The sequence below is a fragment of the Choloepus didactylus genome, chromosome 6 (assembly GCF_015220235.1).
Source record: "Choloepus didactylus isolate mChoDid1 chromosome 6, mChoDid1.pri, whole genome shotgun sequence".
Classification (NCBI taxonomy): Eukaryota; Metazoa; Chordata; class Mammalia; order Pilosa; family Megalonychidae; genus Choloepus; species Choloepus didactylus.
The window spans coordinates 22,118,871-22,139,610 of NC_051312.1; the positions used below are offsets into that span (position 1 = coordinate 22,118,871).

At 34.6% G+C, this 20,740-nt stretch overlaps 1 pseudogene; it reads right to left on the reverse strand.

Annotated features, from left to right (window-relative positions):
• Positions 1 to 10,849: 10,849 nt before the first annotated feature.
• On the reverse strand, positions 10,850 to 11,787 carry LOC119535763 (annotated as a pseudogene).
• Positions 11,788 to 20,740: the final 8,953 nt, after the last annotated feature.

Sequence of the window (20,740 nt, forward strand, 5' to 3'; positions counted from 1 at the left end):
TCTAGTGCTCATGGAACATTCTCCAGGATAGATCATATGTTAGGGCATAAAACAAGCCTTAATAAATTTAACAAGATTGAAGTTATTCAAAGCACATTCTTGGATCACAGTGGAATACAACTAGAATTCAATAACCATCAAAGATCTGGAACATTCACAAATATCTGGAGGTTACACAACACACTTCTAAATAATCAGTGGGTCAAAAAAGAAATTGCAAGAGAAATTGCTAAATATCTAGAAATGAATGAAAATGAGAACACAGCATATCAAAACTTATGGGATGCAGTGAAGGCAGTTTTGAGGGAGAAATTTATAGTGATAAATGCATATATTAAAAATAGGAAAGAGCTAAAATCATAGAACTAATGTAAGAACTGAAGAAGCTAGAAAATGAACAGCAAACTAATCCCAAAGCAAGTAGAACAATTAAAGCAGAAAAAAATGATAGAACACAAAAACAATAGAATAAATAAAACCAAAAGTTGGTTCTTTGAGAAGGCTGACAAAATAAAAAAGAGAGAGGATTGAAATAAGCAACATAATTACTGTGAATCCAAAATAAAGTATATAAAAAAAATCATAGTAGGATAATATGAACAACTGTATGCCAGAAAACTAGGTAATTTAGAGGAAATAGATAATTTCCTGGAAACACATGAACAACTTAGATTGACCAGAGAAGAAATAGAAGACCTTAACAAACCAATCACAAGCAAAGAGATCCAGTCAGTCATCAAAAAGCTTCCCACAAAAAAACGCCCAGGGCCAGATGGCTTCACAGGGGAATTCTACCAAACTTTCCAAAAAGAACTGACACCAATCTTAAACTCTTTCAAAACACTGAAGAAAATGCAACACTACCTAACTTATTTCATGAAGCTAACATCACTCTAATACCAAAACCAGGTAAAGGATCATCTTTACCTACAGGCCGATATCCCTAATGAATATAGAGGCAAAAATTCTCAATAAAATACTTGCAATTCAAATCCAAAGACACGTTAAAAAGTCATACACCATGACCAAGTGGGGTTCATTCCAGGCATGCAAGGATGGTTCAACATAAGAAAATCAATCAGTGCAATAAAACACATTAACAAATCAAAAGGGAAAAACCAAATGATCATCTCAATAGATGCTGAGAAAGCATTCAACAAAACCCAGCATCCTTTTTTAACAAAAAATACTGCAAAGGGTAGGAATTGAAGGAAACTTCCTCAATATAATAAAGAGTATATATGAAAAACCCACAATCAGCATAGAACTCAATGGCAAGAGAATGATAGCCTTCCCTCTAAGATCAGAAATGAGACAAGGATGCCCACTGTCACCACTACTATTCAACATTGTGCTAGAAGTTCCAGCCAGAGGACTCTGGCAAGAAAAACAAATAAAAAAACTTCAAAATTGGAATGGAAGAAGTAAAACTCTCATTATTTGCAGATGATATGATCTTTTATTTGGAAAACCCTGAGACACTGAGTCATTGATGTCACAGATACTAGAGCTAATAAACAAATTTTGCAAAATGGCAAGATATAAGATTGAGGCATAAAAGTCAATAATGTTTCTATACACAAGAAATGACCTAACTGAAGAGTCACCCAAGAAAAATATTTTATTCTCAATAGCAACTAAAAAAATCAAGTACCTAGGAATAAACTTAACCAAGGATGTAAAAGACCTCTACATAGAAAATTTTACAACTTTATTAGAAGTAATAGAAGGGGACATAAAGAAATGGAAAAATATGCCATGTTCCTGGCTAGAAAAGCTAAACATTAAGTTGTCAATCCTACCCCAACTGATCTACAGATTCAATGCAATTCCAATTAAAATTCCAACAATCTAATTTCCAGAATTGGAAAAGCTAGTTATCAAATTTATTTGGAAGGAAAAGATGCCTTGAATTGCTGAAAACATTCTCAAAAAGCAAAACAAAGTGGGAAGACTTACACTTCCTAACTTTGAAGCTTACTATAAAGCCACAGTAGTGAAAACAGCATGGTATTGGCAGAAAGACAGACATACTGATCAATGGGATTGAATTTAGAATTCAGAAATAGACCCCCAGATCTATGGTCAACTGATCTTTGATAAGGGCCCAAATCCACTGAACTGGGACATAGTCTCTTCAACAAATGGGGCTGGGGGAACTGGATATACACATCAAAAAAAAAAAAAAAAAGAAAATGAAACAGGTCCTGTGTCTCACACCCTACACAAAAATTAACTTAGAGTGGATCAAAGACCTCAATATAAGAGCCAGTACCATAAAACTCCTAGAAGGTAATGTAGGGAAACATCTTGAAGACCTTGTATTAGAAAGTCGCTTGTTAGACCTTACACCCAAAGCATAAGCAATGAAAGAAAAAATAGATAAATGGTAATTCCTCAAAATTAAAAGCCTCAAAGGAATTTGTCAAAAAGTTGAAAACACAGTCAAATCAATGGGAAAAAAAAAATATTTAGAAACCATGGATCTGATAAGAGATTGATATCTTGCATATATAAAGAAATCTTACAACACAATGACAATAGTACAAACAGCCCAATTATAAAATGGACAAAAGATATGAAAAGATATTTCTCAGAAGAGGAAATACAAATGGCTAAAAAACACATGAAAAAATGTTCATTTTCACTAGCTATTAGGGAGATGCAAATCTAGACCATAATGAGATATCATCTTACACCAACCATAGAATGGCTGCCATTAAACAAACAGGAAATTACAAATGCTGGAGAGGATGTGGAGAAATTTGAACTCTTATTCATTGCTTGTGGGACTTTATAATTGTACAGACACTCTGGAGGACAGTTTGGCAGTTCCTCAGAAAACTTTATATCGAGTTAACCTATGATCCAGCAATTTCACTTCTTGTATGGGCCCAAAACATCTGAAAGCAGTGACATGAACAGATATTTGCACACTGATGTTCCTAGTGGCATTGTTCAGAATTGCCAAGATATGGAAACAATCCAAATGCCCTTCAACAGATGAGTGAATACACAAATATGGAATATGCACATAATGGAATACTACATGACATTAAGAAGGAAAGAGGTCATGAAAAATATGACAACATGGATGAACCTTGAAGACATAATGCTGAGTGAAATAAGTCAGACACAAAAGGAGAGATATCATATAACAGTAATATGTACAGATGTGATAATGATGGTGATCTTAATGGTATGGGAATGGTCAGGAGTGACTATGGTACATTAGTGGGATTCATCCTTAGGAATTTGCTCCATAGCTGCTCATTGAATTGTGCCTTGAAGGTCTTCACCTTTTTCTATATACCTTGTATATTAGTTAGGGTTCTCTAGGGACAGTTCTGTGAAAGAATGAATGAATGAACGAACGAACACATGAAGGCAGTCTCCCTGTCAAAACAGGTAGGGGGTTCTGGGGCAAAGGGCCCCAGTGGAGGGCCTGGCCTTGAAGGATGGACTCCTTCAGAGTTAGAGGGCAGGAGGGACTGGCAGATGGTGGACTTACACAACCGGGATCCCGGTGGGGAAAGGGGGACTGACATCAGAGGACCTTGGGAGCAAGGGGAGAGATGATTCACGAGGGTTGCCAGGAAACAGCCCAGCTGTAGAATATTAATTTGCAATTGGATCAACCAGCCACTTTCAGGAACTTTTCTACAGGTGTTTGCAGGAGAGGGGGGGCAGGAGCTGAGAAGGTGTTCTCTGCTGGGGCTGAGCACCAACCTGGCGGGTTCCATAGCAGGCCAGGGCCAGCAGTTTGGGTGCATCCCACACAACTGAGATGACAACTTGGGGTCCAGACTGGGGAGGGTGAAAAGTGAGACCAAGAGAAGTAGGTGGGCTGTGAGGACCAGAACAGGTGAAGGGCTGAAGGGCACTACGAAAGTAGATTCTGCAGGAGTTGGTCTTGCAGCTGTGGGTGTGCACAAGTCCAAATTCTGTAGAGCAGTCAGCAAACTGTCAATTCCAAGGAAGATGCCCGTTGAACTCCTCAGGAAATGAACTGGTATCTTTGACGAACGTATTCGATGAACTCCTCAGGAAACGAACCGGCAACTTCAACGAACTCCTCAGGAAATGCTTCACTGGGCAGCAGAAGAAGAAGTGAAGGTCCTCTATCTATCTGTCTCACTTGTAAGTCTTCAACTGATTAATTGGAGTAAATCCAGCCAATTGCATTCTCTCATTGTGGAAGGCACTCCCTTTGGTGAGTCATCAGTCACAGCTGCAGTCAATTGATGATTTAATAAACCAGCCTATTGGTTTATTAACCAGTCCTCACAGCAATTGTTAGGCCAGTGTTTGCTTGACCAGACAGCTGGACACTATCACCTGGCCAAGTTGACACATGAACCTAACCATCATACCTTGTATTGCATAATAAGGAAAGAACTGAATTGTGGAACTGTAAACCATAACAATTTTTGAAATTACCTGTATAACTTCTTGTTAAGCTGTACATCGAGAGATGACAACTTTCTGTATGTATGTTATATTTTACAGTAATGGAAGTAGCTAAAGTTGGGAACTGTGAGCATGAAATTCTTTGAGTTTTGCTAATTACTTGTAAAATCATACATTGGATGTTATCACTGTTATGTATATATGTTAAAGTTCACAATAAAAACAAACAAACAAAAAATGAGTAGGTCATGCACATATTGCATGAATGTAGACCCTATGGGAAATTTAAGCCGTAGAGATCCATTATTGAGAACTGGAGATATATGAGAGGGAGCGTCAATAAATCCTTGTGGCATGACTCTCTCTCTGCCTCCTCTTCCATATATATATATATATATATATATATATATATATATATATATATATATATATATATATATATATATGCAGAGAGAGAGAGAGAGAGAGAGAGAGAGAGAGATTTTATTTTCCCAGGCTACAGGCAAATAGGTTCTGACTTCAGAATCAAAAGGCCACTTAAGAATGCTGAAATAAATCTATTACAGTAAAATAGGTGGAATGCAAGGGGATAGAAAAAAGATAGTATTTGTATAAGGTACTACAAGTCTTGGGGTTACTGTTTTCTTTATCGCTCTTAAATCTTGGATAAACTGATACCCATGACCTCCCAGTTTCTTAACTGTCAGTAGGCAACTGTTAACATGGGCTAGTGCACAGCACAAGGACTCCTCTTTTGATGAAACTCTACTGTTGGTCTTAATCCTTCTTTAGCTTCTGATTTTAGGGGATATTGAGGAAGCTTTGGTAAAGCTTTAGTCATATCTATCTGGATCTTCATAGGCTTTGCTCCAATGGTTTACACACATCAGTTGAATCTTTTGTCCATAAGGCCTCTGGCACTAATCACAACATTTTGGGGAAGACTTGTGTTGAAAAATTCCCAACATCACAGCAGTAATCAAAGTCAGCTATTAACTAGTTGTGAATCGCAGAGACTGCTGGAATTTCAAGGAATATTCACTGGGGCTTGCATACTACTATGCAACATAATTTGCTTAACAAATCCCTATCTAAGAGATTAATTGGTGTACTTTCACAGAGAAGAAATGGATGGTCATTTTGTAAGTTACCTTCAGTGGTTGAGACAAAGGACTCATCTGTGGGTTGTTGGTAAATTCTACTTCATTAACAGTTTGGTCACTGTTATGTGACAGGAACAGACTTCCTGGTCATTCTGAGCAGGAGGTGCTGGAAATGTAATAGGATTAATAGGTGAGAGTGTGGCCTCTCTATCAGTTAGATACTCTGTTTCACCCCTTTAGTTGTAATTTGAGTTCCCCCTTTTTCATCTTCAGAGGGGAAGAGGCCACATTCTCCCTTGGACCACCTGCAGGATCGGTGTGTTGGGAAATCTGAGTGACATTGTCCCTTTTTCTTCTAAAGGGCAGGGCATTCTTTTTTCCAATAACACCTTTGTTTGCAATGCCTATATATGTCTTTATTAAAATTATTGGTTGGATGGGGAAGAGAAATATTTAGTTTTTGATTTGCAGGACTGTGAATTTAGTTGAGTCTCATTTTTGTTCCAGCACCCTTTCACAATTTCTGTAAAGTGTTCAGAAGGGGGCATATTTCCCACTCAATCTTTTTTTTTTCCTGAAAATACACATTAAAAGATACATAGCCTGCTTCTCAATAATTATAGCTGTTTCAGACAGATTATTTGCATAACCTCAAAATGGGATGAGTTACAAGAACACACCTGATTTTACTTTGATATTCTTGAATTTTCCTCCGAGAAATATTGGTCTATAAAGTTATTTGTGTGTGTGTGTGTGTGTTTGTGGGCATGTGTGTGTGTGATTGGGGTATGGATTGGGGAACGGTATCAGGTCATTTACCTTTTGTTTGTTCAAGAAGGAAATATGAAACAAAAATGGTGATTTATGAAACAAAATCTTATCACTACTCATATATAGAATAAAAAGACACGCTATTTATGGTAAAATCATTATGGTACACAATGACTATATCTGTATAACACGGAAATGGCATGCATGCATACTTAAGTGGAACTAATAATGATGTCTTAGTAACAAATCTTGGCATGTCTCCTCCACCATACCTAACAGTTTCTGTGGCTGAGTAAGATAAAGTATGGATTATCAATCATTATTCAACCCAACCTCTATCTTTAAGCCTCCATTATGGCAAATGCCTATCTAATGATAATGTTTCAAGAAAATATTTTTATTTACTTTGAAGGAAAACATAATTATGGATGTATTTCTTGGAGGATATAGATTTACCTCAAGTATGACCTACAAATTTTTTCTGTGATGCCACTATAAAAATAGGTCTTTTCTACCTCATGACATAAAATTCATTTGACCTTCCCCTCCAATACTCAATGTAAGGATGTAAGGACAATAAAGATGTAGAATTGTCACATAAGCATTATTTCTTACCTTAATTTGAAGTGTTCATTAAAATACAGACATTATTTTGGAGAAAACCTCATTTTTTATATTTTAAATTTGTATATTGCATTACTTTCTTGCGACTGAAATGTAGTATAACTTCTCAGGTAGGATTCTCTCTCACAATAGACAGAAACAGAAAAATAAATCTCATTCAATGTATCCTACATGTATAATTTCTTCTGAACCATGCCCCATTTCATAAAACATATTATTTGGTTTTAATTTTATGTGTCTTTTTAATTAAAATGTGTAAATTTTATGTGCTTATGCATATTATCAAATTAGATCATAAAAATGAAAAGAGAAATAATGTAGAACAAAATAAATAAGATCACATCTGAGATTTTCTTACCAAATTATTATTCTGACTTATTTTCAGGTACCAGGCTCAAAATTCTGGATTTAATTTGCCTTATGGACAAAGAAAAAGTTTTGGGCTTGTTCAGTGATTCTCAACCAGGGGTGACATGTTTCTCCCAGTGGGCATTTGGTAATAATTGAATAAATCTTTGGTCATCACAAAATAAATGGCAAGTTACTGTCATCTAGTGGGTAGAGTCAAGGGATGCTGCTAAACATCCTGTAATAAAAGGAAAGATGCTTAGGCCATTTTGGATCTCACAACTTTATTGGGCAATTTATGACTCAAACAGCATCCCATTCAGAAAGTAGAAGGAAGCTCCATCAAGGGGGTGGAAGGGAGAAGCTCATATAGGGTGCATGTGAGAAGCAAGTGAAGACGTGATTGGCCAACATTAAGTTTCCCTTTTATTTAGGGGTCTTATAATGTGAGGAACAGTTGGTTGCTTAGGAATGAGGAAGTTAGCTGGTGAGCTGGGCATTTACAAGAAACAGAAACTAGCTTAGGTTTTTGGTCTTGCTAAGAAGGTCTTAGCATTGGCACCTCCATATTGGGCCTACTAGATTTTATTTATCACCTACAATGCACAGAATAGCCCTCAAAAAAGAGTGACCTTGCTCCAAAGGTCAATAGCACTACTTTTGAGAAACCTGGTGTTTCAGTTTGCTAAAGGTGATGAAATGCAATATACCAGAAATGCACCAGCTTTTAACAATGGGGTTTTATTAGCTTATGAGTTTACAGATCTGAGGCTGTCCAAATTATGACATCAACAGAAAAATACCTTCTCTGAAGAAAGGCTGCTGGCATTTGGGACACCTCTATCATATGTGAAGACACAAGGTGATGCTTGCTGGTTCTTCTCTCCCAGTTTCATTGCTTTCAGCTTCTGGATTTTGTGGCTTCCTTTCTAAACACCTCTGGGGCTTTTTCCATGAGCTTCTCTTAATTTTATCTCTTAGCTTCTAAAGGAAGTTAAATAAAGAACTACAAAAAAAGAATTAAGACCCTATTGAATGAGGTGGCTCACATATCAATTGAAATAGCCTAACTAAATGTCCCACCTACAATAGGTCTGCACCTACAGGAATGGATTAAAAGAAAATGTCCTTTTCTAAGGTGCATAATAGCTTCAAACAACCACACCTCATTTAGATTAATTGTTAAAAATTGTAATAATTATAAATCCATTAGACTTTAATTACCTTAGGCTAACTTATTTCAGAAAGTGAAAAATAAGACTTACTTTTGATAGTTCCCTATTACAAATGCTGGTATGCTGATTTTACAATTTGATGAACCTTAACACACTGAGTGAACAACCATAGAGACCATGTTCTTAACAGATGTTCTGGTTTGTTAATGCTGCCATTCTGCAAAACACCAGAAATGGATTGGCTTTTATAAAGGGGGTATTTTGGTTACAAAGTTACAGTCTTAAGGCTATAAAGTGTTTAAGGTAAGGCATCAACAATAGGGTACCTTCACTGGAAAATGCCATTAGCATCCAGATAACTTCTGTTAGCTGGGAAGGCACGTGGCTGGCATCTGCTTGATCCCAGGTTGTGTTTCAAAATGGCATTCTCCAAAATGTTAGCATCAACTTTCAATGGTCATCTTAAAATTGTCTCTCTAAGCTGCAGCACCAAGCTCCTGTTTGAGCTTTTATAGGGCTCCAGTGATTTAATTAAGACCCATGCTGAATGAGAGGGGCCACACCTCCATGGAAACTGTCTAATCAAAGTTATTACCCACAGATGGGTGGGTCACAACTCAATGAAAACAACCTAATCCAAAGATTCCAATGTAATCAACACTAATATGTCTGCCCCCACAATATTGCATTAAAGAACATGGAGTTTTGGGGGACAAAATACATCCAAACTGGCACAACAGGAGAGTACAGTTGAATTGTAGAAACAGTTCAATAAACCTACAAATTTCATTTTTAAGGTACAGATAAATGGCATTTTTCAACTCACCTGTACTTTGACACAGTTTTCATAGGAGGGCACATAATTTAACATGACAATGAGTCACTAAGTTGAATTTTTAATTTTGACAACATCCCAGAATGTTTAGATTGTTCTACATATACTTAAAAATGTGTATTTTCTTTTAGAGGATTAAACATTAATGTCAACTTAAAAACAAATAGTAATATAATAGTGGTAAAGTAGCAAACAATTATATGCTGTTACTATGTGTCAGGCAATGTTAAAAGAACTTTACATACATTCTAGGTGATCAAAATACTTCACTTTGTTAAATCCTCAAATTATACTTTTACTAATAAAATTTCATAATTTCATTCAAATAGTCCTCAAAACAACCTTATTCAGTTGGCAGTACCTTATTGTCTCCATTTACAGAAGACACTAAGGCACTCAATATATAGCATTTAATTTTCATAGCAAATTTATTTGTCTAAATTTTCATGTTAAATTAACAATGGGGTATATTCAGTATAACAAATCCAGTCATTTATATTTTCATAATTACTGCAAAATTCACAATATTATACATTCAGATGTAAAAAATTTACTGCTTCAACTTTGTAAAGATAGAACAATAAGTAAACTGAGACTGTAGGATCAAAATCAATGACAGAAAACATCTGCTAGCCTCATGATACGTGATCACTGAGAAAAACTGCTGACACTCCAATTGGTTCGCATTTTCAATTTATGGAATAAATTATCAGAGAATTTTTTTTACCTCTTTTTTAAGACAGACTCTCAAAGAAAATGTTAGTAACATATATATGAAAATAGTAATTTATGGAGTTTATAATCTTGATGATATTTATAGTCTTATTTGATTTTCACATATACCCATTGTGAATGGGAGTCAGGATCTCTTCCAGCAAATCAGTCCTCCACAAAGAGATATAATATGGCAGGCCTTCACTCTGACATAATATTAAAGATGCTATTGCCAAATACCTTCTCTTTGATTTCCTGAAAGCCAATGAATTCTTCCCACCACCATTAACACCACTACCCATCATTGGTAATATCAGCTTTCCCTGTTGATAAATATTCTATAAATAGAGAACACAAACACAGAGAGCTAGATCTAACCATCCATCTATACATTTATCCATCTATCCACCAACCCACACATTCATCCATATGCTTAACATATATTAATGTGAACATGCAATTTACCGTGTTCTTTACACATGTTGGAAAATAAACCAATAATGCATGTTCCATGCTGCCAAAGATATTATAATCTGGGTGAGTTAAAAGACAAGTCAACGTGTACCTTCAATGCAACATGATAATGAATATAATGAGTGCAAAGTATTTCAGGAACTCTAACTGATGAGCAATGATGTTTTCTTTCTGTAATTCAGGAATGTTTACAGAATAGAAAAATTGGGGAGAGAATGTTCCTGGAAGAGGGGGGCAGGACATTTTACAAATTTGATGATGAAAAGGTCTCTTTATTTCTGGAAAATGGTGATAAATTTAAATAGATGAAGCATAACATGTTTGGGGTAGTTGTGCATGATGAGATTGGAATGGAAAAGTAGGCCTTGTATGTTTGAAATGATTTAAATTGTCATTCATTTGAAAATCCAAATTCTTTCTAATAGTTTTTCAAGAGCATTTTTAACATCCTTGTTTCTGAAGCTGTAGATTATTGGGTTAAACATGGGAAACACAACTGTATAAAGCAATGCAACCACTTTATCAGTGTTTGGAGAATAACTAGTCATGGAACGTAAGTACATAAAAAAGAGGGTTCCACAGAATAAGGTGACTGCTATGAGATGGGAAGCACAGGTGGAGAATGTTTTGCTTCTGCCTCCTGGGACTTGATACTCAAAACAGTGATGAGGATACAGAAATATGTTATAAATAAGAAAATGAAAGTGGTGGTCTGAATGAAGCCACACAAGACAAAGAGCAGAAGTTCATTAATATAGGTATCTGCACATGATAAAGCCAGGATAGGTGGGATATCACAGAAAAAATGATTGACAAGATTGGAGCCACAAAATGGCAGCCTGAATGTGAGATAGACATGCACCAGTGAAGTCATACTTCCACTGAAGTATGCCAACACAATGGAGCAGATGCAGACTCTCCTCGACATAAGCGTAGAATAGAGCAATGGGTTGCAAATGGCAGCATAACGGTCATATGCCATTGCTGCCAGGATAAGGCACTCAGCATCAGCAAAACAAGCAAAGAAAAACATTTGTAGTGCACAGCCAGAGGGAGAAATACTCTTCTTGGATGCTAAGAAATTCATCAGCATTTTAGGAGTGATTGCTGTAGAATAGCTGATGTCTAAGAAAGACAAGTTGCTAAGAAAATAATACATGGGGGTATGAAGGCTTGAATTGATGTTAACTAAGATCATTAAGCTCATATTTCCCACCATAGTTAATGTGTACACTATAAGAAATACCAGGAATAGTGTGACTCTGAGAGGTAGATACTCTGTGAATCCAACAAATATAAACTCAGTTGGCATGGTATAATTGCTCTCCAACATCTTGATTTTCTTGCTTTTCTCATCATAGATAGAGGGTATTAGATGATGTGATTTGGCTTGCATGATCAATGAACCAGGAATGCCTTTATTCTTCTTTCTTAGAGAGAAAATAGAAGGTTAATAAAATCATAGATATGGAATTTTCTGTGACATACTTTTTGGTTTGTTTTTGTATTTTTCTTTAAAGTAAGCAATTAGAAACTACCATTTACATTATTCAGATGGTGATATTTCATGACTCAATAACTCTTTAGAAGCTGTGGGCATTAGGAAATCCCACTAGCACCTTTCAGTCTGAAAGGGAATGAATGAAGTTCAGAGAGTGAGACCTGGTAGAATTAAAAAAATTGGCAGAATCTTTAGAGGAAAAGTCAGTTTTTCCAAACTTGAAGCCACATCCTTCTATGCAAAGGAAAGCAGAGTTGATAAAAATTCTGAGAAAAGAATGCCCTTTGATAAAGAAAATAATCTTCAGTACAAAATCTGTGACTTTGGGAAGTTGTTTAACATAATAGTTAAAAGTGTTGTTGTTATACAAGAGATGATGGGGTTGATTCAGATCTTGGCTTTGGAATTCACTAGTGGTGTAACCTTTGTAAAATTTCTTAACTCTATGATGACGAGAGGATTAAATGAATAAATACTTGTGTGATGGTTAGGTTCATGTATCAACTTGGCTAGATTATAATGCCCAGTTGTCTGGTCAAGAAAACACTGGCGGCTGAGAGATTCCAAATGGAGTCGAGAGGTCACTCTGGTGGACATTCTTATGCACTATATAGATAACAGCTCTTAGGCTTTAATGTATTGGAATAGCTAGAAGTAAATACCTGAAACTACCAAACTCCAACCAAGCAGTCTGGACTCCTGAAGACAATTATATAATAATGTAGATTACAGGCGGTGACAGTGTGATTGTGAAGACCTTGTGGATCACACCCCCTTTATCTAGTGTATGGATGAGTGGAGGAATGGGGATAAAAACTAAAGGACAAATGGGGTGGGATGGGGGGATGATTTGGGTGTTCTTTTTTCACTTTTATTTTTTATTCTTGTTCTGGTTTTTTTCTGATGTAAGGAAAATGTTCAGAGATAGATTGTGGTGATGAACGCATAACTATGTTATCATACTGTGGACAGTGGATTGTATATCATGGATGATTGTATGGTGTGTGAATGTATTTCAATAAAATTGAATTTAATAAAAAAAAAAAACAATGAATGAGTGTGAAACAAAGGAAATGAACAATGGGGAGAGGAGGGAAATGAAATGTTTTGGATGTTCTTTTTTATTCTAATTTTTATTTTATTTTTTGGAGTAATGAAAATGTTCAAAGATTGATTGTGGTGATCAAAGCACAACTATGAACAACTGATTGTCCACTTTGAAGGACTGTATGTTATGTGAATATATCTCAATAAAATTACATTTAAAAATGGAAAAAAAAAAAGAAAACACTGGCCTATTACTCTGAGGACATTTCATGGACTTAAATCATCATTGATTGCATCTATGGCTGATTACATCTGCAGTTGGCTAAGGGGACTGTCTTCTACAATGAGAGATGTTTAACCTAATTAGTTGAAGGCATTTAAGTGGGCAGTGATGACTTTAGTCAGTAGACTGGAAAATTCACTGAAGTCCTTCATCGGAGTGCCCGATTCAGCCTGCCCTAAAGAATTTGGACTTGTGCATCCCCACAGTTGCATGAGACACTTTTATAAAATCTCATACTATTTACAGACATCTCCTGTTGTTTCTGCTTTCCTAGAGAACCCTGACTAACACAATTTGTAAATCATTTATGTAAATGCCACATAATAAGCACACATATGAATATTTGCTAAATACATTAAAATCAATAGATTGACCCTTTTGTTTCTATTTCTCTTGTTGCCTAGATAGCTTGAAATGTCCAGACAGTTGTGTCAAAATTTATATTGTCTTTGGCATCTGAACACTTTCTTGAACATGATCTGTGCTTTCTTGTAAGATAAGTCATCATGTCTCTCTGTGTGTATATTATACTTTTTACTCATACCCTCTAATTGCTCCTTTCCTTTCCCAAAATTTGCATCTCTTTCTTATCCTTAGGATATAACAATTTTTGGGGTGAGGTCCTAGAAACATTAGAGTTTTAAATGACAGCCGTATCTCTGCACTTACTTATACAGTTCTAAACTGGAACTAAATGGAAAACAACTATATGGAAGGAAGGATAAATCATCAAGAAAATAAAAGGTTTGATGCATATAAACTACAATGGGAGTGGAATATTCAGCAGAAAGAGAATTGAAATGTTACAAATGGCTAAAATGAGTAATGTTGTACTAGTAACTAAAACAAGTAAAGAATTGTGATCAATTTTCTCTGCTATGCTTTGGAAACTCAGAAACTTCCCTCTGCCAGCAAAATAACTGTAAGTTTCTAGATGCATTGAGAATAGAAGTCAGCCTTCTTTGTAAGCTAGGACTTTAAAAAGGAAGAACAAATAACTTAGGGAAAATATGGAAGGTGGCCACTTGAAATTATAGTGGAAGAATCCAAAATCTTGAAGTACCAGAGAAAAATGTGTCTATGTTGTGCAAATGTCATTTCTAATATTTAAGCAACATTTACATTTTCACTCCTGAATTTTCTTTTTCTTTTTTCTTCTTCTTCCATTTTTTTCTGAACCAGGTATACTGCACTCCATGATTAAACAATCAGTTCTGAGGAAGAGATCAGATGAAAGAAAAGGCCACGGTGATGTATAATTTTGAACAGAAAGGTAATAAAGGAAATATCCAGAAATTAATTAACTGATAACATAACCATACATGGTTTCAAAATTTCTATATATGAAATTAAAAGATAAATGATAAACTTGAAAATATTTTAATATAGATGATGGACTTACAGCCTTGATATAGAATGATGTTAGTAATCAGTAACCAAAGCTATATTCTAGTAGAAAAGTTGTAACAAGACCTGAAAAGTTGATTGACAAACTTAACATACTGGAAAAGAAACAAATAGAATAAGTGAAACTTTAGTAATGAACAAAACATAGAAATTAAATAATTGATGATTTTCAGCTTTAAAATTTGTAAAATATAAAAATATAAAATGTTGGATGGAGTACAACTAGATCCAAAGTTGATGAAGAACTATTTCATTTACCTACTCAAAACATTAAAGTATGTGTATCATCTTATTATTTTCTTATAGTAAATTCAAAAAAAGTCAATTTCCATGGCAAAGACATGTCCAAGGATGGCAGAAATGAGTAGATAATTTGTTAATGAATATGTTATAGCTATGTAGTCTTTACAATATGTTTGAAAACATTGAGTGACATGAGCACTTCTGTATAATATATTAATAAGAAAAGTAAAAATAACTATGAAAAATTACATGCCATAATTTCTCTTTATATACCCAAACCACCTTAGAAAAAGCTTAGAAGGATATAAAGCAAGAATTCTCTTTTAAAAGAAATCTCTTAAAAATGAGAGAGAGAGAGAGAGAGAGAGAGAGAGAGAGAGAGAGAGAGAGAGAGAAAGAGAGAGAGAGAAGATAAGTAATTTATGTCTCAGGAATATTTTTTGCTTTCTAAAAAATCATTTTACCTATTAACCAATTTTGTACTTCAAAATTAGTTTGAAAAATTGAAGATTCCTAGACACCAGTGCTTAAAGAATTTCCAGAAAATGAGTTATATTAGAAACAGAGAACTTTAATTGGGACTGCTTGATCCATTTATCAAAAATTTTAAGATAGAGATTTATTTTTTCCTTTACAGTTCAAAAACTCTGGACATAGGGGGTGATTTGTTCATGGCATATGGCTTGAATACAGCAAATTGATAAAAAATCATTGCTCTTTTGATACCAAATCATACCTGAAAGTTTTCTGTTGTCTTTAATACTTTACATTTTGTTGTTGTTGTTACTGAAGATGAAATGATAAGAAGTGGCTTTCATATTTGTTACATAAAGAAATTTAACATTTGATTCCTTACCTTAGGCAACACTTTTAGTTTTCATAAAGCCTCTGAGTTTTCTGCCCCAAAATGAGCTCAAGGAATGTTATCCCTGCAGTGGGACACTAAGCCATGCCTCTTCCATCAGGAATAGGCTTATGTTCATAAACTCTTCTCTCCTATATGAAGGCTTCCAACTGTGGCTTTTATTCTTCCACATAATGAATCTGTCATTTACCCTTGCCGTTATAATCCTCCTCCAAGATGTTCATGGCTGAACATTCCATGAGGTATTTGGTCTCAGAAGTGAAGTTTGAATTTGACAAGGTATTTTAGAAGCTGGGAGAGGTATCAGGAATGAACATTGGTAGAGTTTCAGCTTCTGTACCCTCTAATCATGGAATAAGGTTAAATTCCAAATTGTAACACATTCACTGATGTTTTTGAGCTATTCCCTTGTACATCCTGAGGGCAGAGTTTAATAAGATCAACATTAAAGGTAGACAGACACCATATAATGCAGAACAATCTTAAAACAACTCTCAGAGAATGGTTTATACTAACCAAGGAGGGAAAGAATTGCCTTTCCTTGGAAGTCCAAATAATACAAAATGCTACTTATTGGGGTTAGAGGAAAGATTCTTATAGAAAGAACCAGTATAAAAAGTTTCCTTTAAGTCATTTTCATCAAACCTATAACTAAAGATTTATCATTAAAGAATAAATAAGTATTCCAATTACACTGAATTTGCAAGATCCTCTGTTATTGGCTGCCAAGGAGTACATCTAGTGAGATATCAGTATCAGCTCTCATCATTTTTTATTATAAGGAAACACACTACACTGAGATTTCTGTCTCATCACATTTACCCACTTACATGGCTTGGATTTGGTATCACAAGCACAGGAAAGAGCATAGCTTGGAAGAATAGGAAGAAAGTATTAAGAGTTTGGGGTTCTGGCATCTAATTCTGCCTTACTGCTCCAAATCATTTCCTCTTTATGTCATCATCTCATTTATAAAGTGCGGAATTGTACCTACTCTGTTTATTATGTAAGATTGTCCTCTGAGATTAATGAAACTGTACACATTTTAAATCTCCATAACTGGAACTTTCATATTTGTTTAGCATTTTTTTATATTTATTTAGATATTATTTATACAAATTATTAAAATCAGACATGTTTATTAAAACATTTTTTATTTCCTCACTGGAAACAACAAAAAATGAACAAATAAAAATTAATAGCTCTACAAAATTTTGCCAAACAGAAATAAAAAATCAACATCACTGTCACCATCACTATCACAACTACCACCAACTCTACCATCAAAACAACATAACAACAAAAAAGGTGAATTCTAACTTTTCTATTCCTTGAATAGTTTTCATTTGCATTTTTGCATCAAGTACAACTCTGGAATACTATGATAAAATACTTAGCTATCTTATTGATGATGAAGATGATGATGATGACAAAAATAAATAATGTCTAAAAGTAATGGAGAGAGAGCCAAGCAATTTGCTAAGCACTTAACATACAGTGCTCTGTTTAATCCTCATAATTTTCCTATAGACATTATTATTTCCATTTTTGTACAGACAAAAAAACTGGAGCACAGAGAATGTAATTAAGGTGCCCAATTTGATATAGACAGACTCCAGTTCCCACTGTCTAATCAAAATACTGTTAGGCTTATGAAATTGAAATATTTTCTTTTGTTGGGATTTTATGATAGGTTATTAAGTTGTACATGTTAGTGCAGAAAGGACCCTCAGCAATTATCTAATATCTCCTCTTATTTTTCAGAATGTACCTAAGTCACATTGACAAAATCAGTCACTGACCTGTCCATAACTCATTTTAATGAATGTGTATCTTATATTCATAAAGAGTTCATAAATTCATTTAGATCAAGTCCATTTTTCCTCCTTAAGTTCCCAGGGCACCTTGAAGATTGTTTATGGGGATTCAGTAGTCAAATGCTAAATGAGAGAACCACTTCATTTCTCTTGAAGGATTCACCTCATGCCACTCTGAACTCAGATTAATCTCCTAAAACAAGTTTGGTCCCACTGGCTCACACGGAAATCTCACCTAACAATGCTGATATTTTTAAAAGGTGTCTAAGAATAAATTTTTATTTGATACTGTGAATGAGGTATGTAGAGGAGAGAGAAATTAGTGCTGCCCACACTCAATTTATTCACTCTTCTTTTCAAATGGCATTGTGCTGTGGTAGTGAAGCACACAGGAATTTGAGTTAGGCACACTTGAATTTCACCTCAATTCTGACATCTATTCTTTTACAAGCCATTGAACTTTTCTATGTTTCAATTTCCTTTTCTGTTTGAATAGTGTAATGATGTATCATGAAGTTCAAATAAGGATTAAACTAAATTATCATAGCACAGTTTACAGGGCTTTTATTGTAGATGCATCAAGATGTTTACATTATCATTATTATTAACCCATTATTTTTTTTTTAATAATTCAATATCTTGCTTTGAAAAGCCTAAGTTCTCTGAGTTGATATTTATAAGAAAAAACACAAAACAATCAACCACATTGTGTGTGAGTTTGTGTTATGTACTTGTAGAAACTGAAGTTCAGTCTACTGATGCATGGAATTAATTAGACCACTGGATTCCTCAAAATTCTAAAATAGGCATAGTCGGCTTCCCTCTCATGGCAATAAGGTGCTCAAATGGGTAGTATTTTTTGGAAAATGCCATGGGTAAGGTCAACTCAAATCTATGTTATCACCACCCTCACCCTCTTCCCACCACCCACAAACATGCACAAACATTGAGGTTCAACACAGTTTCAACCCACAGGTCAGCAAAGATACACTGACTCTAAAAGCAATCCATTATCACTGGCACATTTACAACAGCTTGTTGAAACTTTAGGGAATCATTCACCTACCTTAGTACCATCTAGAATTTTGAATTGTAAAATTTTGTTTGTTGAAGATGCTGACAGTCTTTCCCTCCAGGTTTTACAGATAGGTCTTTAAGGGATGCATATTTATCTTCTAGTCTGTTACCAATGAGATATTGTCCCAGGATAAATCCCTATCCCAAGAGGATTTTGAATAGGCAATTGCTTTCTTTCCAGTGATGAGGTTGATTTCTTTTAAATAAAAAGATGAAGCAAGGTTACACAATTGACTATGATGAAACCAGTTAAAACATATGCACCCATTATTGGAAGGTCTCCCATTAAAAAAAGAAGAAAACACTTAATTCCCCTAACTGATAGTGAAAGATTGATTTCTTCCTCAACTTCTGAGATTTGGGTCAGTTCCCACTAACAATTCAGATACTTAAAGGAACTTTGTGGCATTTAGTTCTATGAGGGAATGAATGCTCAGGTACAGGCTCAGGACAATTGAGATGAATCCTAACCACCATAAATGCTGTTTATTTCTCAATTATTTCAGAGACTGGAAAGAAATAAGACTTGAATAATATGATGGAGTAGTAGCTTATAGCTCAGGCAACCTGGGTTTGAAACTTAGTTTTGCCATTTCACACCTGTGAGAAATTGAGCTACTTATTTAGTCTTTTTTTTTTTTAATTTTTAAATTGTGAATAATAGCTCCCCACTTAATCAGAATTTTTTGAGGATTAAGTGGGACAATGCATTAAGTGTGCAGCACCTTTCTGAGTGGATAGTATTCATTTCATGAATGTTAGCTTTTGATGGCACTTATAGCAATCTTTACAGCAGTATTTCTTAATACTTTAAATAATTCTGGATTAACTTTCTGTAGATTATTTACACTGGCACAGTTCTATACATTATAATTCCTGAGGTAGACAGAATGGAGTATGGATAAATAGGGGATATAAAAAGCACTGCAACAATCAACATCTCCTATATTTGGTGGGAAAATTGAAATGAATTTTGTAGCTACCAGTGGTAGCTTGTTATCTAGAAGGCAGAAAATCAGTGAATTTAGAATTAACAAAAACCCCATTTCTTCAACCAAAATAACAATGTGGTGAGGAATTAACAAAATTAAAAGCTGCAAAAATTGTAGAGTGAGGGGAGGAAGCACCGTCAAATTTCCTTCTATTTTTTTTTCCTTTTTCATTTAAGGAAACTAAATATTTGGCCAAAAAAAGAAAAACTAAAGATTTGCCTAGTTGTGCTTCTGAAATATCTGATTGTAAAAGCATTTTTTTCTTTCTACATGTTATATGTACATTATTAAAATACAAAGATCAGCCTTAATTATAAAGGTAGTATCATGTTTTATAAACAGAAAGATTGACTGAAAGAAGAAAAATAACAAAAGGAGCTTTGTTCACTTTAAGCAGAATATGAATTTGCTGAAAGGATATTGGAGAGCTCCTAGAATTGACAAAGAAACTCGAAAACTAGGTTGAGGAAAATGGAGGAATTAAAGGAAACAGGACAGAGTAGACATCTTCCCATAGAAAGTCTGCTTCATATATGGCAAGTTTTCTGTAATTTTTTTTTATTACTCTATAGCTCTCAGGTTTAAAAAAAATCCATCTATATTTTAAAACTGTATTTTGTACACATTAAATTGCTTTATGTTTGAACATTATAAGTGTGATGTCATTAGTTTGTCTTCTTATATTTCTTGTATTTTTCTTCAATATTATGTTACTCCAATTTTTCACTGTTTATGCATGTTCCTGCATTTTTAAATTTCACTATTTTGTGGTATTTTACTTTATGAATATGTAACAATTACCTTTCCTAATACCTTCTCATGTGGCAAAAGCTGCTATGAATATGACTTTATGTGTTATTTGGTACATATGCCCAAGAGTTTGTTTGGGTCCATCTCTAGATGTGGCATTGATTGTATGTAAGGTACACATATATTCAACTTTAAAATATAGCAACATTTTTCTAAATTTTTTGTTTCTATTTACAATCTCAACAGCATTGCATAATACCTCAGAATCCATATCCTTGCTAAGACTTTTAATAATGAGAAGTTT